Below are 23,290 nucleotides of genomic sequence, written 5' to 3' on the forward strand. Positions count from 1 at the left end.
TCAGCAATTAACAAAGCTGAATGTAATAAACACCGATTAGCTGGTTCCCAGGGGCGTCATTACTTACGCAGCATGGAGTTCTGAGCACAGAGAGAGAGAAATGCTTTCTTTGTTATGTATGGAATCAATTCTCATTAAGATGAGAATCATTTAAAATCATGAAACACATTTTTACTAAAATTCCAGGATTTGATCAAACATTATTAAATTACATCATCCAAAATGTCCAGGATCTTGGTTTGCAATACAAATAATATAGCATGGCTGACAATAATGAATATACACACAGAGGATGGCTCCATCTAGAGCCCATAGGAGTCATTACTAAGGAAATAAGGGGCACATTTATAAAGATAGTAGTAGATGACCCCCCAAATCTATATGTATCAGAGTTACATTATCCTACATTGTACATATTTGTGTCTTCCGAGGTCTGGGCAAAGTTTAGAGACCACATACAGGATATAACTAGTGAGTACAGTTCTGGAGTATAATACAGGAGGTAACTCAGGATAAGTACAGGATAAATAATGTAATGTATGTACACAGTGACTGTACCAGCAGAATAGTGAGTGCAGCTCTGGAGTATAATACAGGATGTAACTCAGGATCAGTACAGGATAAGTAATGTATGTACACAGTGACTGCACCAGCAGAATAGTGAGTGCAGCTCTGGAGTATAATACAGGATGTAACTCAGGATCAGTACAGGATAAGTAATGTATGTACACAGTGACTGCACCAGCAGAATAGTGAGTACAGCTCTGGAGTATAATACAGGATGTAACTCAGGATCAGTACAGGATAAGTAATGTAATGTATGTACACAGTGACTCCACCAGCAGAATAGTGAGTACAGCTCTGGAGTATAATACAGGAGGTAACTCAGGATAAGTACAGGATAAGTAATGTATGTACACAGTGACTGCACCAGCAGAATAGTGAGTGCAGCTCTGGGGTAGAATACAGGATGTAACTCAGGATCAGTACAGGATAAGTAATGTATGTACACAGTGACCCCACCAGCAGAACAGTGAGTGCAGCTATTAGGTGCTCCAATCAGTTTTGGGTATGGTCATGAGTAGAGTTGAGTGGACACCTGGGTGTTCGGGTTCGACGGGTTCGGCCGAACTCCGGAAAAAAGTTCGAGTTCGGGACCTGAACTTGACCCCGAACCCGAACCCCATTGAAGTCAATGGGGACCTGAACTTTTGACCACTAAAATGGCTTTTAAAATGTCATGGAAAGGGCTAGAGGGCTGCAAATGTCGTCAAAATGTGGTTAAGAGCATGGCAAGGGCTCTGCAAACAAATGTGGATAGGGAAATGACTTTAAATAACATAAAATACATAAAAATAAAAAATAATAATCTTGATCTAGGAGGACGAGGTCCATATGGAGTAGGAGGTTGAGGAGGCGGTGGATGTGGCGGTGGAGGAGGATGAGGAGGTAGCCTACACTGCTTTTTGGTTTAAAATTTATTTTTATTTTTTTAAATTAGGGTACACCCCAAAACATAGGGAAATATAACCTGTGATAACCTCCTCCAGTCGTGCTAAACACACATTCAGACAATACACTGGCTGCAGGGCAGGCCAGCACCTCCAAGGGGTAATGGGCAAGCTCAGGCCATGTGCCCAATTTGGAGACCCAGAAGTTGCAGGGGCTGACTCCTGTCAGTCAGTTCATGTAGGCGTGTGCACACTTACTGCCCCACCATGTCGCACGTCCCCGTGATGTCCACGATCCAATTTGATATCTGCTCTATCAACTTTCAATGTTCTTTTATGCGCCTACCATGGTGATCACGGGTGGCGGGGAATCAGGGTTCCAGGCCAGAGAGGGAGCGTGAGAAAGAGAGACCACATCCAAGGGAGGATTCATTTTTTCAAATTTAAAATTAGAGTTGAAATATGGGAGAAATTATTAAAGCATAAAAGTTTTTCAAAGTTTAAGCATTGAATGAAAGGATGTGGTGCGCATTAATTACTGAATAATTTATAAAATTTTATTCCCTGTCACCTATGCAGAGCAGGTGTTTATTCACGTCTAAAACCCAAGAATGTAACAGAAAAATTATTGAAATTTATTAAGCTGTCAACTATGTAGAGGAGGGGCATATTACACCCAAAAATTGGTGAATTTCACCAGAATATATAACTGACAATTTTTTTTTGTTTAACCTGTCTACTAGGTATAGCAGTGGTATTATATTATTATTATTATTATTATTATTAAAGCGCCATTCATTCCATAGCGCTGTACATATGATGAGCGGTGCACAGACATAATACAGACAATTGCACTAATCATAAACAAGACAAGTTACAAACTGGTACAGAAGGAGAGAGGGCCCTGCCCGTGAGGGCTTACAATCTATATGGTATGGGAGAAGGACACAGTAGGTGCGAGTTAAGTTGGTCATGGTGGTATAGAGGCAGCGGGGTCACTGGTTGTAGGCTTGTCTGAAGAGGTGGGTTTTCATGTTTCTTTTGAAGGATTCCAATGAAGGTGAGAGTCTGATATGTTGGGGTAGCGAGTTGGAGTAGGAGATGTTTTTGAGTTGGAGGCGGCAGGTGGTGGAAAGAGCTTGGATTTGCGGTCGGAAGGAAAGTGCAGAATCCAAGGTCACTCCAAGGCAGCGGACTTTGTTGACCGGGGAGAGTGTGCAGCCATTGATCATGGTAGATAGGTCTGTTGAGGGGGTTGAACAAGATGGGGGAAAGATTATGAATTCTGTCTTATCCATGTTAAGTTTTTAACATCGTGATTATTTATATTGTTATTATTATTCTGTAGATTTATAGTCATTTTCATTAGACTTGTATGCACTGCTTTTTACCTCTTATTAAAGATTATAAAATCTAAGTGGCCAAGTCTTCCATATTCTAAGCTGCTGAACAACGTACCTTGCCTTTGAAGAGACGTTACCAGGTAGTTAGTTAAATTGCATTTAGGAATTGTAGCTGGGGGGTGATTGACTGCGGTTGGTCAGTAAGTGATATCCGGTTCATCCACTGATCTGTGTGATAGTGAATGACCCGGATAGTCGGCTCGTGGACCGGGAACCCACGTGGTGGCAGTTACCGAAGTGTAGTGGGGGGGTGTTAGCCGAATGGTAATACCCCGGTCACGTGAGGTCTCTGTGTGTGCGCAGACTCCGTCACAGACCACTACGTCAGAGCTGTGGGATCCGGAGCGATCGGATCCATAGTTCGTGACATTTTCGGATTATATACACCAAAATTGGTAAATTTCACCCTAAAATGTAAATGACAATTTTTTTTTTTAAACTGGCCTACTAGGTATAGCAGTGGTACTATAAACCCAAAAATTGGTTAATTTCACCCGAAAAAGTAAATGACAATTTTTTTGTTTGTTTAACCTGTCTACTAGGTATAGCAGTGGTACTATACACCCAAAAATTTGTTAATTTTACCATAAAATGTAACCGACAATTTATTTTTTACCGGTCTACTAGGTATAGCAGTGGTACTATACACCCAAAAATTGGTGAATTTCCCACGGAAATGTAAATGGCAAAGTAGTGAAATGATATAAAATAAAACACGTACAAAAAATAATATGGATTTATGAGGTGGAGTTCCATACGGAGTAGGATTTTGAGGAGGCGGTGGACGTAGCGGAGTAGATGGAAGCGGCGGTGGAGGAGGACGAGATAGCCAACACAGGTTTTTGGTTTTAATTTAATTTTGTAAAATTAAGGTACACCCCAAAAGAGTGTGAAATATCCAAAATACAAACATGAGCAATTGCGCTGCAGTATAACAATGGCTGCTTAGTGCCGGTTTACATGTCTATTCTGCACAAGGTACGGACAAGTCCTGAGGGATCCATGCCTGGTTCATTTTAATGAACGTGAGCTTGTCCACATTGGCTGTGGACAGGCGGCTGCACTTGTCTGTGATGACGCCCCCTGCCGCGCTGAATACACGTTCAGACAATACACTGGCTGCAGGGCAGGCCAGCACCTCCAAGGCATAAAGGGCAAGCTCAGGCCATGTGCCCAATTTGGAGACCCAGAAGTGGAAGGGGGCAGACCCGTCATTCAGTACGTGTAGGCGTGTGCACACATACTGCTCCACCATGTTGGTGAAATGCTGCCTCCTGCTAAGACGTTCCATATCAGCTGGTGGTGCTGGTTGTTGTGGCGTGCTGACAAAGCTTTTCCACATTTCGGCCATGCTAACCCTGCCTTCTGAGGTGCTGGCGGTTCCCCAGCTGCGTTGGCGACCTCTTCCACAAGTTAGAATGTGGGCAACTCGGCGGTCGTTGCGGAGACACTGCAGCATGTAATCGCTCATGTGTGCCAGGCTGCCCAGAGGCAATGAAAAGCTGTCCTCTGTGGGAGGTGTATCGTCTGTGTCCTCTGTATCCCCCCATTCACGCACCAGTGATGGCCATGAGCTGGTCTGGGTGCCACCCTGCTGTGAACATGGTTCCTCCTCCTCCACCTCCTCATCCTCCACCTCCTCATCCTCAGAACTGTGCCCTGGCTGGACAATTGTGTAGCTTGGGTTTGTGGGTGCAGGAACCCACCCTCAGAGCCACTTGTGAATGACTGGCCGGAAACCCTATGAAATGATCCCTCTTCCTCCTCTTGTGCCACGTCCTCCTTCCATCATCGCCAGGAGCGTTTTTTCAAGGAGGCATAGAAGTGGGATAGTAACGCTGGGAACGGCGTTATCGGTACTGGCCATGTTGGTGGAGTACTCGAAACAGCGCAACAAGGAACACAGGTCTCGCATGGAGGCCCAATCATTGGTGGTGAAGTGGTTCTGTTCCGCAGTGCGACTGACCCGTGCGTGCTGCAACTGAAACTCCACTATGGCCTGCTGCTGCTCGCACAGTCTGTCCAGCATATGCAAGGTGCAGTTCCACCTTGTGGGCACGTCGCATATAAGGCGGTGAGCGGGAAGGCCAAAGTTACGATGCAGCGCTGACAGGCGAGCAGCAGCAGGGTGAGAACGCCGAAAGCGCGCACAGACGGCCCGCACTTTATGCAGCAGCTCTGACATATCAGGGTAATTTTTAAGGAATCTCTGAACCACCAAATTCAGCACATGTTCCAGGCAAGGGATGTGCGTCAAACCGGCTAGTCCGAGAGCTGCTACGAGATTTCGCCCATTATCGCACACCACCAGGCCAGGCTTGAGGCTGACTTGCACAAACCACTCATCGGTCTGTTGTTCAAGGCCTGTCCACAGCTCCTGCGCGGTATGGGGTTTGTACCCCAAACAGATACGTTTTAAAACTGCCTGCTGTCGTTTACCCCTGGCTGTGCTGAAGTTGGTGGTGAAGGTGTTATGCTGACCGGATGAGGAGCTGGTAGAGGATGAGGAAGCAGAGTAGGAGGAGGAAGCAACAGGAGGCAAACTGAAGCGCCCTGCAATCCTCGGTGGTGGAAGGACATGCGCCAAACTGCTATCCGCCTCAGGCCCAGCCGCCACTGCATTTACCCAGTGTGCTGTTATGGAGATATAACCGCCCTGAACGTGCTTATTGGTCCACGTATCTATAGTCAGGTACACCTTGCCACAGATGGCATTGCGCAGTGCACACCGGATTTTGTCCCCTACTTGGTTATGAAGAGAAGGGATGGCTCGCCTTGAAAAGTAGTGGCGGCTGGGCACGACGTACTGTGGGACAGCCACCGCCATAAAACTATCCGTCTCCACCAGACGGAATGACAGCATTTCAAAGGCCAGCAATTTATAAATGCTGGAATTCAGGGCAAGGGATCGCTGGTGGGTAGGGGGTACTTCCTCTTCCTCTCCAGCGTTTAGGATATGGAGAGCTGAACGCTTCCGTGGGACATTGTGGAGATGCTTGGTGACCCAGGTGTTGGTGTTGCTGGCAGATCCTCTGTTTGCGGGGTGCCAGGTGGCACTGTCACTCCAGAGGTGGATGAAGAGGCTGCAAATGCAGCAGAAGAGGAAGCAGGAGGAGCCAGAGACCTTTCTTGGTTTTTGAGGTGTCTACTCCACTGCAGCTCGTGCTTTGCACTTAAATGCCTGGTCATGCAGGTTGTGCTCAGGTTGAGAACGTTTATGTCTTGCTTCAGGCTCTGATTGCACAGCGTGCAAACCACTTGTGTCCTGTCGTCAGCACATTGTCTGAAAAACTGCCACGCCAGGGAACTCCTTGGAGCTGGCTTTGGTATGCTCGGTCCCTTCCTGCGGTGGGCAGTAGGAGGCGTACTGTCTAGAGGACGGCCGCTCCTCTTTTGCACCCTGCTCCCTCTTCTGCTGTGCTGGTGGCTCTGTGCGACCACCGCCTCTTCCTCTGAACTACATAGGTCACTCGCATGACCTTGATTCCATGTGGGGTCGAGGACCTCATCGTCCTCCACATCATCTTCCACCCAGTCTTCACCCCTGCCTTCCTTGTCGGTCTGCACACTTTCGAAAGCCCCAGCAGTTGGCACCTGTGTTTCGTCATCATCCGAGACGTGCTGCGATGGTCCTCCCATGTACTCATCTTGAAATATAAGTGGTTGGGCATCAGTGCACTCAATCTCTTCCACTTCTGGGGCAGGGCTAGGTGGATGGCCCTGGGAAACCCTGCTAACAGAGTCATCAAAAAGCAGAAGAGACTGCTGCATGACTTGGGGCTCAGACTGCTTGGCTGATTTGCAAGGGGGTGAGGTGAAAGACTGATGGACATCGGCTGCAGGTGCCAACTGTGGTCTTTCAACAGGAGACTGGGTGGAAGACCATGTGAAGGAACTGGATCCACTGTCAGCAACCCAATCTACTATCGCCTGTACTTTTTCAGGCCTCGCCATTCGTAGAGCAGCATTAGGCCCGACCAAATACCGTTGCAGGTTTTGTCGCCTACTCGCACCTGAGGAAGGGGTTTCACTTGTGCGTGTAGCTGGCACAGATCGACCACGTCCTCTCCCTGCAACAGGAGCTCCACCAGCAGCACCACGACCTGGGCCACGTCCCTTATTTGACGCTCTCCTCATATTTTTCGAATTTAGGATCTTGCCCTAAATAGGTGTTTAATTAATAGTAGAATAAAATGAGGGTGTATATCACACGGTCTGAACCAGTGTAGGCCTAAATTAAATATTTATCTGCGCAAAATGGCTGTATTTCAAATGCCTGATTCAAACCCCTGTATGTAGAGGGGGTATCTCACACGGTCTGAACCAGTGTAGGCCTGAAGTAAATATTTCTTTGCACAAAATGGCTGTATTTCAAATTCCTGAATCGAACCCCTATATGTAGAGGGAGTATCTCACAGGGCCTGAACCAGTGTAGGCCTGAAGTAAATACAGTACAGACCAAAAGTTTGGACACACCTTCTCATTCAAAGAGTTTTCTTTATTTTCATGACTATGAAAATTGTAGATTCACACTGAAGGCATCAAAACTATGAATTAACACATGTGGAATTATATACATAACAAACAAGTGTGAAGCAACTGAAAATATGTCATATTCTAGGTTCTTCAAAGTAGCCATCTTTTGCTTTGATTACTGCTTTCCACACTCTTGGCATTCTCTTGATGAGCTTCAAGAGGTAGTCCCCTGAAATGGTTTTCACTTCACAGGTGTGCCCTGTCAGGTTTAATAAGTGGGATTTCTTGCCTTATAAATGGGGTTGGGACCATCAGTTGCATTGAGGAGAAGTCAGGTGGACACACAGCTGATAGTCCTACTGAATAGACTGTTAGAATTTGTATTATGGCAAGAAAAAGCAGCTAAGTAAAGAAAAACGAGTGGCCATCATTACTTTAAGAAATGAAGGTCAGTCAGTCAGCCGAAAAATTGGGAAAACTTTGAAAGTAAGGGCTATTTGACCATTAAGGAGAGTGATGGGGTGCTGCACCAGATGACCTGGCCTCCACAGTTACCGGACCTGAACCCAATCGAGATGGTTTGGGGTGAGCTGGACCGCAGAGTGAAGGCAAAAGGGCCAACAAGTGCTGAGCATCTCTGGGAACTCCTTCAAGACTGTTGGAAGACCATTTCAGGGGACTACCTCTTGAAGCTCATGGCTGTATTTCAAATCCCTGAATCAAACCCCTGTATGTAGAGGGAGTATCTCACAGGGCCTGAACCAGAGTAGGCCTGAATTCAATATTTCTTTGCCCAAAATGGCTGTATTTCAAATGGCTGTATTTCTAATGCCTGATTTAAACCCCTGTATGTAGGGGGTGTAAGGAATTTGCCTCTTATTCAGGGGTCATTCTCACAATGATCTTCCTCGACCACAGGGTTAGGGGCCAAACATTGCTTTTATTTGGCACCTCAGCAAAACCAAAACAAACAATATAAATAAAACACCTGCCCGGCTGGGCTATAACTAAACATGAGGACTCCCTACCTCACTGAAAGCCCCGTTCACACATGGGAAGAACATGCGACTTTTCCCAGCCTAACAATCTAGCACTTCCAGGCTGTAACAAAGTCCAGTACCTTTTGGGGGATTGTGGCCCAGAAGTCCTCCTGACTCTGGCCTAGCGACTATCGATTCCAAGACCTCGCGAAGTCCCCCAAAGTTCAGGCTAATACTTAGCCCCATGGCCCCTCAGCCAGCTCGGCTGAGCCCACTTGTACAGAGCCTTCCCAGGCCTCTGCTGCACACAGACCAGGCCTCTGCTGCTAACAGTCTGGACTAGGCTCTTATCCCAGACTGATTGTTCCACCTTGTGCGGCCTCTGACCTGCTGATTGACAGAGAAGAAATGCCATACCTCCTGCCATATCTCTCCCCTAGCAGGCGTGAGGCCTGTCACTGCCTCACATATCCTTCCCCTTTGTTCAAGCCCTTAGGGGTGAACACTAGCACCAAACCCAGATGCTTGTGAGAGGGCATCTACCTGGCCTACAGTCTTCCCTTTATTCTGCCAGACTCAGGACAACAGCGCTTGGTTTGTCACGAACACGAGTTTATTATGGAGTAGATCATATCTATGGGACTTTCTTCCCCATCTCATGAGCAGGTACTCTCTTTCAGGAGCGAGGATGATACGCCTTCGCACCCGTGGCCTCTCTCTTTTCTTTCTTTTTCTCTCCACATTTGGCCTTCGGCCTCTGGAACTTCTCTCAGAAGATGTTTTTATATGATCGCCAAGCTCTCTTTTTTGATTCTCTGGCTTCTGCACATGCTCCTCATGTCCTTTCTTGGACTTCTGCAACTCTTGACTGAACGGTTCCAGTTCATGGTTGTGTCTCGACCCTTTCTCCTTTAGCAGAGCAGGCTTGTCCCCGCACGCTTTTTTAAAGTGCCTCCGGTGCACATCTTCCATCTTTCCAGCTGTGGTTTCCCCCACTTTGGCAGCAGTTTCAGAGACCTCTGCTTCTTTAGTGGCTTTTTACACATCAGTAGCCACTCCTTTGGTCTCTGCAGCACCTGAGGACTTCACGTCCCCCAACACCTCGGCCTTAACTTCTTCAGCCTTTGTTTCCTTGGACCCGGCATCATATACTTGCCCTTTTAAGTCCTTCTCCTCTTTCTCCAGAGGCTCACCCAGGACACTGTTCTCCTTTTGGGAGGAATTCGGGAGAGCCAGCCCACAGTAGTAGACAGGATCTGCATACTGGTCGTCCATCTACTCATATTTCTTCCCCAGCAGGCTGCTGGCTACTTGGAAGGCCTTGTAGGCGGAGAGGACGTCTTTTGCGACCTGGTCACACACTGTCATAAGACTCTTGGCCTCTGCATCCACATCAGCCCCATCAACAGGTTCAGCAGAAAGACCTTCCATCTTCTCTGCCTCGGGTGGTACTACAGCGCCACCATCTCCAGACCGCCTCCTAACAGGCTCTGGCTTAGACCTCTCCAACTCATAGGCGTTCTTCCCGACGTCATCTTTTGAGCTCATGAGATATTCCATCTCTGCTCTGAGTTGCCTGTTCAACCTCTCAAATTCATCTCGCTCCTCAAGTACTTCTTTAAGAGCTCTGGCCAAGGAGAGGGCCTTGGTCGCCTTCTCTCGAGCATTAGTCTCCACTTGGTCACGTTCTTCGGCATATCTGGCCGAGGTGGTTTTCTCTTCAGCCAGGAGCTTGTCCAACATCTTCTGTTTCTTCTCCAATTTAGACACAATTTGTTTCTGGTGGTCCAGGTCTACCATCCGAACACACAACTCTTGATCAAGTTAAGCCATCCTGGCTTCCAAATGTCTTTTATCCTCCAAGAGAGCAGATTTTTCTGAGGCGCTGTTTAGAACCTCATCAGCCAGCTCATCTCTTTCCTGCTCTGCATGAAGTCTGGAACGCTCAGAAGCTGCAAGTTCCTCTTGAAGTTGGAGAATTTCCGCTTCTATTAGTGACTCTAGTTCCTTCAGTTCATTCATCTCTTTCTGTGACTCCTCTGGAGATTCCTGCAGTTGCTCTGCGAGAACCGCTAGCCCCATCTCTAGTGTATCTAGGGACTGTGGAGAGCGAGCGAAAACATCTTCAAATTTGTAGCTGTACTGTCCTGTCAGGTCATCTACAACTGTCTGGATATGAGATTCAGACACTAGGCTGTCACCCGACTGAACTCTCGTCTCGTCAGATATAACTGTCATCTGATCGCTACTAGTAACCACTTTAGTTTTGCTGGGTCTTGACATGGTAGCCTCACTCTCGGAGTTGCTAACTGTCACAGCACATACGCCACTTATTCTGCTCGTGTCATTATTAACCCTGACCTCTAGGGGCACCCATGAGTCAATCCCCACCTGGGACATTTTAATAATCATAGAAACCTGTGAAGACTGCACATCCACCTCTGGTACGTGTGGTACACCCTCTAGCCCTGCCACATTGTCTACAATGGGGTCTCCTAGCTGTGTTTCTTCAACATTTATCAACACATTTACATCAGACACATGTTTACCAACAGGGGGAGTTTTTCCCCCAATCACAGCCTGCAAAGGAAAAGGCATGTCATTATTATCACATATTTCACATGACATCACATTTCCATTATGCATTTCGGCAAACATGGTACCATCACTTTGCACCTTATCTGCACCCTTGTTCTCAATGTGCAGCTCCTTCACATTATCATTTAAAGGGACAGGTACAGGTTCTGCAGGAGTTTTGTTACTCTCTTCAGAAGTGTCTCCATTACTTAAAACCTCCAAGCATAAGGGGAAATTACGGCCCACCATTCCCTCATGTATGAGCGTATTTGTAACATCAGGTTCACAAGTCCCAGTTCTCACCGGAGACTCTCCCTCAGTGAGAACCACCTGATAGTTTGTATTATCCACATAATTGTCCCGAACATGTAACACTCTATCAGTCTCTCGGGCGGCCATCATGCTACCTCTTACCTGGGCTAGCATGGGATCTCTGACTTTCACCACCCCAAATCTAGCTTCGATCACAGGCTCTTTGGGCGACCCAGAAACCTTCTCCCCTGAAGGTTCCTGCGAGGGAGTTACCGCAACAGGCTTACCCGCCTGTTCAGACACTGTGTTTTTCCCAATGTCATACCCTTCCGATACCGTTTTTCGCATCAGTGATTTTTTCGTCACTGACCCAGCCGGTTTCCACTGCGGCCGGCTCACGGTCACTGGATCTGCCACACAACTATTAACAGGAACAGTCTTACCGTCTGACGTCATGGATTCGGGAGACAACGTTATTCCCAGGACATCTCTACCAAGATCACCAGCCTTCTCTTGGTTCCTGGTATGCCGAACACCCGCAGACTCCTTACTGCAAACGTTGCGACCGGAAACAGCATGGCCTGGAGTCCTGACTTTTCCTGGACGGTAACTCCAGCCGCACTCTTTAGGACTTTGCGCACACGTGCAGGAAACATAGGATCTCCTGAGAGCCGCACCGCTCTCCACCTCCTTTTCTTCCCGACGGTTGCCCTAGGCAACGGCACACATCTTTTCCTCTGGAACTCCAGCCGCACAACTCGAAGCTTTTTTTCCGCGCCATAGCGGCCAGAAGAACGGAAAGTCTTTGCCGAGCACAAACTCCACTTCCAGGGTCTCACATTTTAAGAGCTCCCATTGCACAGGGCCATAGTCCGTGATAAAGGTCAGAGACACGGTGACATCTGTCTCTGGCCCCCTCTTTAGAAAATCCAGCACTTCTGGCTTAACCCAAGACACGCGTTGGCGGGAATCTAAAGTGACCCACAGCGGAATTCCCCCAATCACCAACTTGCAGGATCTTTCTGTATCAGATCTTCTATCCTCACAATCATCCATTGCATAGTCCTGCTGCAGGTGGGTCTGCACAGACCTCATAGTGACAACAGTCAGTCTCTTCTCTGGGCTTCTGGTCCTTTAAATCTCTGTACCACAGCAAAAATAGTCCACAATAGCGCTAGCAGCACCTGCTTCACCGAACAAACAGGCTTCCGGCCCTTTAACGCCACACACTGCAAAACAGCTTTCAGCAGCACCTGCTGTCTCGTCGTTGCCCCTAGCAACCGACCGTTGCCCTTCTCTAATGGACAACTTGCCCGCACCCGACACCAATTGTAAGGGATCGCCTCTTATTCGGGGGTCATTCTCACAATGATCTTCATCGACCACTGGGTTAGGGGCCAAACATTGCTTTTATTTGGCACCTCAGCAAAACCAAAACAAACAATACAAATAAAACACCTGCCCGGCTGGGCTCTAACTAAACATGAGGACTCCCTACCTCACTGAAAGACCCGTTCACACACGGGAAGAACATGCAGCTTTTCCCAGCCTAACAATTCAGCACTTCCAGGCTGTAACAAAGTCCAGTACCTTTTGGGGGATTGTGGCCGAGAAGTCCTCCTGACTCTGGCCTAGCGACCGTCAATTCCAAGACCTCACGGAGTCCCCCAAAGTTCAGCCCTGTGGCCCCTCAGCCAGCTCGGCTGAGCCCACTTGTACAGAGCCTTCCCAGGCCTCTGCTGCACACAGATTCTTCCTCCTCCTAACAGTCTGGACTGGGCTCTTTTCCCAGACTGATTGTTCCACCTGGTGCAGCCTCTGACCTGCTGATTGACAGCAAAGAAATGGAAACTGCTGCCATATCTCTCCCCTAGCAGTCGTGAGGCCTGTCACTGCCTCACAGGGGGTATCTCCCACGGTCTGAACCAGTGTAGGCCTGAAGTAAATATGTCTTTGCCCTAAATGGCTGCATTTTAAATGGCTGTATTTCAAATGCCTGATTCAAACCCCTGTATGTAGAGGGAGTATCTCACACGGTCTGAACCAGTGTAGGCCTGAAGTAAATATTTCTTTGCCCTAAATGGCTGCATTTCAAATGGCTGTATTTCAAATGGCTGTATTTCAAATCCCTGATTCAAACCCCTGTATGTAGGGGGGTATCTCACACGGTCTGAACCAATGTAGGCCTGAAGTAAATATATCTTTGCACAAAATGGCTGTGTTTCAAATGGCTGTATATCTAATGCCTGATTCAAACCCCTGTATGTAGAGGGGGTCTCTCACAGGGCCTGAACCAATGTAGGCCTGAAGTAAATACCGTATTTTTCGCTTTATAAGACGCACCTGATGATAAGACGCACCTAGATTTTTGAGGAGGAAAATAAGAAAAAAATAAATTGAACCAAAAGTGGGGGTCACTATTCACACAGGGACAATATACTGTGACACATATGATACTGTGACTAGCATAAGATCATCTTATGCTGGTCACCGTATCATATGTGTCACAGTATATTGTCCCTGTGCGAATAGTGACCCCCATTACACCACAGGGCACACAGTAGACTTTATATGTAAAATCTTTTAATGGCTCTGCTTTCTTCTATACCAGTACTCACTATAAAAGCAGCAGTCCAGCCAGCACGTGACGTCACTCACTCAGTCAGTCACGCTCCTGCCAACTTCATTAATGAAGTGGGAGGAGCATGACCGAGTGAGTGACGTCACGCGCCGACTGGACCGCTGCTTTCATAGTGAGTACTGTTATAGAAGAAAGCAGAGTGTAATGAAGCAGTTTTCATATGTAAAGTCTATAATCTTAAAGCAGTATCTCTGCTTTTAACTAGGGCAATTCTCTGTAGTAGTTCAACTCACTATGAAAGCGGCAGGCAGGGCGGCAGCGTAACCTCGCGATGCTCACTCATTCACGCTCCTCACACTTCCTTCATGAATGAAGTGGGAGGAGCGTGAATGAGTGAGCATTGCGAGGTTACGCTGCCGCCCTGCCTGCCGCTTTCATAGTGAGTTGTACTACTACAGAGGATTGCCCTAGTTTAAAGCAGAGATACTGCTTGAAGATTATAGACTGTACATGTGAAAATTACCGTGAGCGGGGTCCGATGTTTTACAGTACAGTGACTGCATCGGGCCCCTCCGCGAGTGTTGCCAGCCTCCGTCCCCTCCTCCCACCCCTCTGATACATCGCGGCTTGCGATGTATCAGTGTCACCAAAGTACGCATGGCAGTGTTCGCTTTATAAGACGCACTGCCATTTCCCCCCCACTTTTGGCTGCATTTCAAATCCCTGAATCAAACCCCTGTATGTAGAGGGAGTATCTCACACGGTCTGAACCAGTGTAGGCCTGAATTCAATATTTCTTTGCCCAAAATGGCTGTATTTCTAATGCCTGATTCAAACCCCTGTATGTAGAGGGAGTATCTCACACGGTCTGAACCAGTGTAGGCCTGAAGTAAATATTTATTTGCCCAAAATGGCTGTATTTCAAATGGCTGTATTTCAAATCCCTGAATCAAACCCCTGTATGTAGAGGGAGTATCTCACAGGGCCTGAATCAGTGTAGACATGAAGTAAATATTTCTATGCACAAAATGGCTGTATTTCAAATGGCTGTATTTCAAATGCCTGATTCAAACCCTGTATGTAGAGGGAGTATCTCACACGGTCTGAACCAGCGTAGGCCTGAAGTAAATATTTCTTTGCCCAAAATGGCTATATTTCAAATCCCTGAATCAAACCCCTGTATGTAGAGGGAGTATCTCACAGGGCCTGAACCAGTGTAGGCCTGAAGTAAATATATCTTTGCACAAAATGGTTGTACTTCAAATGCCTGATTCAAACCCCTGTATGTAGAGGGGGTATCTCACAGGGCCTAAACCAGTGTAGGCCTGAATTCAATATTGGTGCACCAAATGGTGGTATTTAAAATCTCTGAATGTAACCCAAATGTATTAAGGGTGTATCTCACAATGACATTTGCATCAAAGGCTGCCAACAAATTTTTTGTGCTCAAACGAGTGTTTGTTTAACAACTGAATTTGACAGCAGTATATAAGCCTGTAATTTCACACGTGCTGATGCTGCAAGGCCTGAAAATAGTGTTTTTGGTCAAAGTGTGTTTTTCAAACCCCAGAAAATGATGGGTGTATTTCTAGCTTAAATTGCACACTGACTAATACAGGTGTTGTAGATTGCCAAAATTGTGTTTTTTTGGTAACAGAAATATGAAAGATGTATATCTTAAACTTGAATTTAACACTTGCAGATCTGGAAAATACTTTTTTTCTTTTTTTAAGTGTGTTTTTCAAATTACAGAAAATGATGGGTGTATTTCTAGCTTAAATTGCACACTGACTAATCAAGATGTTGTAGATTGCCAAAAAAGTACTTTTTTTGGTAACAGAATATGCACATCTGGAAAATACAGTTTTTTGAAGAAAAAAAAAGTGTTTTTCAAACCACAGAAAATGATGGGTGTATTTCTAGCTTAAATTACACACTGATTAATACAGATGTTGTAGATTGCCCGAAAAGTTTTTTTTTGCTAACAGAATATGAAAGCTGTATATATTAAACTTGAATTTAACACCTGCAGATCTGGAAAATACAGTTATTTGAAAAAAATTGTGTTTTTAAAACCCAAGAAAATGATGGGTGTATTTCTACCTTAAATTGCACACTGACTAATCTAGATGTTGTAGTTTGCCCAAAAAAATGGTGATTTGCAATGTCCCAAAAGCTCAGATGCAGTGCTGGTGCACTGAGCTTGCATAAAATGGCCGCCGCCGCCACCCACCTAATTAACAGAATTAAAAAAGTTATTTTTTCTTGGTCAATGGCTTCAGGGCAGGGTAAAACGATTGTGCCCTGCACCAACACAACTATTTCTAGGTAGATCGCTGAGTAAGATTCTCTGCTATTCTCTCACTGAAATCACAAGTCCAGCAGCATCCTCTCCCTACACTTGCAACTACAGAGTGACGTGCAGCGCTACGTGACTCAAGCTTATATAGAGGCTGGGTCACATGCTGCACTGGCCAATCACAGCCATGCCATTAGTAGGCATGGCTGTGATGGCCTCTTGTGGTAAGTATACTGCTCAAAATAATAAAGGGAACACAAAAATAACACATCCTAGATCTGAGTTAATTAAATATTCTTCTGAAATACTTTGTTCTTTACATAGTTGAATGTGCTGACAACAAAATCACACAAAAATAAAAAAATGGAAATCAAATTTTTTAACCCATGGAGGTCTGGATTTGGAGTCACACTCAAAATTAAAGTGGAAAAACACACTACAGGCTGATCCAACTTTAATGTAATGTCCTTAAAACAAGTCAAAATGAGGCTCAGTAGTGTGTGTGGCCTCCACGTGCCTGTATGACCTCCCTACAACGCCTGTGCATGCTCCTGATGAGGTGGCGGACGGTCTCCTGAGGGATCTCCTCCCAGACCTGGACTAAAGCATCTGCCAACTCCTAGACAGTCTGTGGTGCAACGTGACATTGGTGGATAGAGCGAGACATGATGTCCCAGATGTGCTCAATTGGATTCAGGTCTGGGGAACGGGCGGGCCAGTCCATAGCATCAATGCCTTCGTCTTGCAGGAACTGCTGACACACACCAGCCACATGAGGTCTAGCATTGTCTTGCATTAGGAGGAACCCAGGGCCAACCGCACCAGCATATGGTCTCACAAGGGGTCTGAGGATCTCATCTCGGTACCTAATGGCAGTCAGGCTACCTCTGGCGAGCACATGGAGGGCTGTATGGCCCTCCAAAGAAATGCCACCCCACACCATTACTGACCCAATGCCAAACCGGTCATGCTGGAGGATGTTGCAGGCAGCAGAACGTTCTCCACGGCGTCTCCAGACTCTGTCACGTCTGTCACATGTGCTCAGTGTAAACCTGCTTTCATCTGTGAAGAGCACTGGACGCCAGTGGCGAATTTGCCAATCTTGGTGTTCTCTGGCAAATGCCAAACGTCCTGCACGGTGTTGGGCTGTAAGCACAACCCCCACCTGTGGATGTCGGGCCCTCATATCACCCTCATGGAGTCTGTTTCTGACCGTTTGAGCAGACACATGCACATTTGTGGCCTGCTGGAGGTCATTTTGCAGGGCTCTGGCAGTGCTCCTCCTGCTCCTCCTTGCACAAAGGCGGAGGTAGCGGTCCTGCTGCTGGGTTGTTGCCCTCCTACGGCCTCCTCCATGTCTCCTGATGTACTGGCCTGTCTCCTGGTAGCGCCTCCATGCTCTGGACACTACGCTGACAGACACAGCAAACCTTCTTGCCACAGCTCGCATTGATGTGCTATCCTGGATAAGCTGCACTACCTGAGCCACTTGTGTGGGTTGTAGACTCCGTCTCATGCTACCACTAGAGTGAAAGCACCGCCAGCATTTAAAAGTGACCAAAACATCAGCCAGGAAGCATAGGAACTGAGAAGTGGTCTGTGGTTACCACCTGCCGAACCACTCCTTTATTGGGGGTGTCTTTCTAATTGCCTATAATTTCCACCTGTTGTCTATCCCATTTGCTCAACAGCATATGAAATTGATTGTCACTCGGTGTTGCTTCCTAAGTGGACAGTTTGATTTCACAGAAGTGTGATTGACTTGGAGTTACATTGTGTTGTTTAAGTGTTCCTTTTATTTTTTTGAGCAGTGTAGTATGTGCAGCCTTTTAAAAAGCGCCAAGAAAGCGCCAAACACCGAACCCGAACTTTTACGGAAAAGTTCGGGTTCGGGTCCGGGGTCCAAAAATCCTAAAGTTCGGTACGAACCCGAACTTTACAGTTTGGGTTCGCTCAACCCTAGTCATGAGAAGCTGTGCAGAGCTACTGCTGCATCGCCTAGGGGTCATCCATTCACCTAAGGCCAGCTCTCTCCTCCCCTGGGAGAGAGTGGGTTCTCAGTAGAGTTTTCTTTCTCAAAAATTCGATTCAGCCGGTTTACCAAATTTGGTTTGATCCGAATTTATTCGAGGCAAATCATGTTAAAAACAGCTATTTCCTGGCTGCAGAGAGCCTTTATAATGGTGTAGAACACTGTGCCTTGCAGTAACAGGCATAGGGAGTCTGCTGTGGTAGTGAAACAATACTGTGAGTCAGTATGACATGCAGATGACAGGCATCGCTCTTAGAATCACTGCACACATTACTTATTTGTACAGTTATGGGGCCAAAACTGACCAAATAACTCCAGTGTGAACTCAGCCTTACAGTTCAATGTTAGCGTCAAGAAGAAGCGCACTCCTTTTACACCCTCCTCAACTGATTCCACATTGATGTCTACAGAACCTGTTCTATTAAACGCTAATACATTAAACGCTCTACACAAGTAGAGCCCCCCGACAGAGTGGAGAGGGTGTCAGCAGTAAGTTTGTGTTGATCTCACTGATTATTTTGCCCTTCCTCTGATCCATCAGAACAATACCCCCAAAAAACAGATCCTGTCTGTGGAGCATCCGCCTTTACTTGGTCAGCATTTGGTCAGTAATCCATCAGTATTGCTAAAGCCAAAAAAAAAGAGCATAGGCCCTATGACATAGTGGTGAGGTGGAAGCAGCATGAGGAGACCACAGAGTGGCCAAATGATAAAGTCTGGATGTGACAGCAGCATCAGGAAGCCACAGGGTGGCATAATGATAGTGTGGAGGTGGCGGCAGAAGCAGCATCAAGAGAAGGCCACAGGGTGGCACAATGACAGTGTGGAAATGGCAGCAGCAGCATGAGGAGACCACAGAGTGGCACAATGACAGAGTGTGGAGGTGGTAGCAGTAGCAGCATCAGGAGGAGGCCACAGGGTGGCAAAATGACAGTGTGGAGGTGGTAGCAGCATCAGGAGGCCACAGAGTGTCAAGGTGATATAGTGGGGAGGTGGCAGCAGCATAAGGAGACCACAGAGTGACCAGGTGACAGAGTGGGGAGGTGGGTGGCAATACCAGTACACGCTGAAGATGGTGGGTGAAAGAACGAGCACTTGGCATCAGATGTGTGGCATCAAGCAGATGGATTGGTAACATCAGAATAGTAGCTGAGGCAGGTAGCCAGAAGAAACCGATCTCTTTTATCAATGTGTTGGTGTGGCACTATGGATGATCTAGTCTGATGCATCAGGCATTGGTGGGTGGAAATCCTGGCTGATCCACGCCTGATTCATCTTGACAAAGGTCAGTCTCTCCACATTTTGGGTGGACAGGTGAGTTCTTCTTGGGATAACTATGGCCCCCGCCACACTAAACACTCGCTCTGCTGCCACACTACTGGCCGGGCAGGACAGCTTTTCCAGGACAAACTATGCCAATTGCGGCCACAAATCCAGTTTGGCTGCCTAGTAGTCCAGCGGATCTTCAATGTGGGGTGGCAGGGTGCTGTCCAAGTATGCCACAACTTGCTGGTTCAGGTCCTGCTCCAGGTCTAGCTGCTGCTGCTGCTGGTGAGTGGTTTTCTTCACTAGGCGGATGAAAAAAGCTGCTCATCAGCGACTCTAGAATCAAGTTGCTGCTGATGAAGCTGCCACAGCAGTCATGACAGTGGAACATGAGTGCAGAGGACCCCCCCGGTCAGACCTGCGAGAGGATAAACGATGGCTCAGATAGGCAGTGGCCAACTGACTACATTGGATGTCTCTATAGTAGTTTTGTTTGTCCTCCCTCTCAGTGAGGGTCCAACAAGGTGAAGAGCCAGAAGTCATCCCTCTGCCGAATGGTGACAATTCGGCTGTCACTACGCAAACAAGTGAGAATGCATCGGGTAATTTGTGCAAGTGACTCAAAGGGACTCCCTGCCTCCATCTCCGCTGCATACTGCCACAGTTTGTCTGGGTCCTCTGCTTCGTATTCCTCATCGCCCTGTAGCTCCTCTGGCTGCTCCTGCTCCTCCTCTTCTGTCACCTGTGTAGAAAAACTACCCATTTCGCTACACATTGCCTGTGCTCCAATGTCCTACTTCTCCAGTTCAGCCCCCACAGGGCTCATGTGGCCATGAGATTTAGGCGCCACGTTTCCAGTCCCTTGACCAGCCAGATTTACCAGCATCTGTTCCAGGACATGAAGCAGTGGAATGATGTTGTTCATCATGACAAATAACGTGGCCTCCTCTAAGGGCCTGAGCAAACTGCAGGTGTCACACATGAGCTGCCACTGGCTAACATCGAAGTTACACAGGGGAGTACTCCTGTCCGCTTGGATCATCAAGAAATCATTTGTGGCCTTTCTCTGTTTGCATAGTCGGTCCAACATATGGAGGGTAGAATTACAACGGTTGGAAACATCGCATATCAGCCTATGTTGGGGGATGCTGTTCTGCCGCTGGAGCTCAAGTAAAGTGTGCTTTGTGGTGTACGAGTGGCTGAAGTGTATGCAAAGTTTCCTGGCCATTTTTAGGATGTCTTGCACATGGGTGGAAGACTTCAGGAACCTCTTGACAACCAGATTGAACACGTGTGCCATGCAGGGCGCATGGCTCACCCCTTCTTAATGCAGCGCCGACACCATGTTTTTCCCGTTGTCGGTCACCATGGTTCCGATTTTGAGTTGTCGCGAATAGAGTTGAGCAAACCCGAACTGTAAAGTTCGGGTTCGTACCGAACTTTAGGGTTTTCGGCACCCGTACCCGAACCCGAACATTTACGTAAAAGTTTGGGTTCGGGTTCGGAGTTCAGCGATTTTTATGGCGTCATACTACTTGCCCCAAAAGGCCATCACAGCCATGCCTACTATTGGCATGGCTGTGATTGGCAAACTGCAGCATGTGACCCTGCCTCTATTTAAGCTGGGGTCACGTAGCGCCGCCCGTCACTATGCTCGGATTAGTGTAGGGAGAGGCTGCAGCTGCTGTGAGGGAGAGATCAGGGAGAAATCTTATAAAGATACAGAACTGCTTCTTTACTCAGCGATCTACAGCAAATGTGTTTTGTGGGTGCAGTGCACAATTTTTTTAAGCCTGCCCTGAGCCAACTACTACAAAAAACAAACTTTTTTTCCTTCAGTTAGTCAATATCAATACATAATCGGCAGCCATTTTATGCAACGATAGTGCACCAGCACAGGCTATCTGCATGTCTGCAAGTCCAGAAATACAGCTTTTTGCTTACTTAAAAAATACATCTCTTTCATACCGTGCACATCTGGGATTAGACGTGCAGAAGTGATTGTCACATTTAGGCCACAAATATGGCTTTTTGCTTACTGGGGTGAAAAAAATACATTTGTTTCATATAGTGCACATCTGGGATTAGACGTGCATAAGTGAGTGTCACATTTAGGCCAGAAATACGGCTTTGTGCTTACTGGGGTGAAAAAACCCTCTGATACACTGCACATCTGGGATTAGACGTGCATAAATTAGTGTCACATTTAGGCCAGAAATACGGCTTTGTGTTTACTGGGGTGAAAAAAATACATCTGTTTCATATAGTGCACATCTGGGATTAGACGTGCAGAAGTGATTGTCACATTTAGGCCAGAAATACGGCTTTTTGCTTACTGGGGTGAAAAAAATACATCTGTTTCATATAGTGCACATCTGGGATTAGACGTGCATAAGTGATTGTCACATTTAGGCCAGAAATAGGGCTTTTTGCTTACTGGGGTTAAAAAAGTACATCTGTTTCATATAGCGCACATCTGGGATTAGACGTGCAGAAGTGATTGTCACATTTAGGCCAGAAATAGGGCTTTTTTCTTACTGGGGTGAAAAAAATACATCTGTTTCATATAGTGCACATCTGGGATTAGACGTGCAGAAGTGATTGTCACATTTAGGCCAGAAATAGGGCTTTTTTCTTACTGGGGTGAAAAAAATACATCTGTTTCATATAGTGCACATCTGGGATTAGACGTGCAGAAGTGATTGTCACATTTAGACCAGAAATAGGGCTTTTTTCTTACTGGGGTGAAAAAAATACATCTGTTTCATATAGTGCACATCTGGGATTAGACGTGCATAAGTGAGTGTCACATTTAGGCCAGAAATACAGCTTTTTGTTTAGTGTGGTGAAAAAAATACATCTGTTTCATATAGTGCACATCTGGGATTAGACGTGCATAAGTGAGTGTCACATTTAGGGCAGAAATACGGCTTTGTGCTTACTGGAAAGAAAAAACCCTCTGATATACTGCACATCTGGGATTAGACGTGCATAAGTGAGTGTCACATTTAGGCCACAAATACGGCTTTTTGCTTACTGGGGTAAAAAAAAATACATCTGTTTCATATAGTGCACATCTGGGATTAGACGTGCATAAGTGAGTGTCAAATTTAGGCCAGAAATACGGCTTTTTGCTTACTGGGGTAAAAATATACTCTGATATACTGCACATCTGGAATTAGACGTGCATAAGTCAGTGTCACATTTAGGACAGAAATACGGCTTTGTGCTTACTGGGGTGAAAAAACCCTCTGATATACTGCACACCTGGGATTAGACGTGCATAAGTCAGTGTCACATTTTGGCCAGAAATACACCTTTATGGTTACTAGGGTGAAAAAAAAACATCTGTTTCATATAGTGCACATCTGGGATTAGACGTGCATAAGTGAGTGCCACATTTAGGCCAGAAATACGGCTTTTTGCTTACTGGGGTGAAAAAATACCCTCTGATATACTGCACATCTGGAATTAGACGTGCATAAGTCAATGTCACATTTAGGACAGAAATACGGCTTTGTGCTTACTGGGGTGAAAAAACCCTCTAATATACTGCACACCTGGGATTAGACGTGCATAAGTGAGTGTGACATTTTGGCCAGAAATACGGCTTTTTGGTTACTAGGGTGAAAAAAAACCCATCTGTTTCATATAGTGCACATCTGGGATTAGACGTGCATAAGTGAGTGTCACATTTAGGCCAGAAATACGGCTTTGTGCTTACTGGAAAGAAAAAACCCTCTGATATACTTCACATCTGGGATTAGACGTGCATAAGTGAGTGTCACATTTAGGCCAGAAATACGGCTTTGTGCTTACTGGGGTGAAAAAAATACATCTGTTTCATATAGTGCACATCTGGGATTAGACGTGCATAAGTGAGTGTCACATTTAGGCCACAAATACGGCTTTTTGCTTACTGGGGTTATAAAAACCCTCTAATATACTGCACATCTGGGATTAGACATGCATA

The sequence above is a fragment of the Bufo bufo genome, chromosome 3, assembly GCF_905171765.1.
Source record: "Bufo bufo chromosome 3, aBufBuf1.1, whole genome shotgun sequence".
Classification (NCBI taxonomy): domain Eukaryota; kingdom Metazoa; phylum Chordata; class Amphibia; order Anura; family Bufonidae; genus Bufo; species Bufo bufo.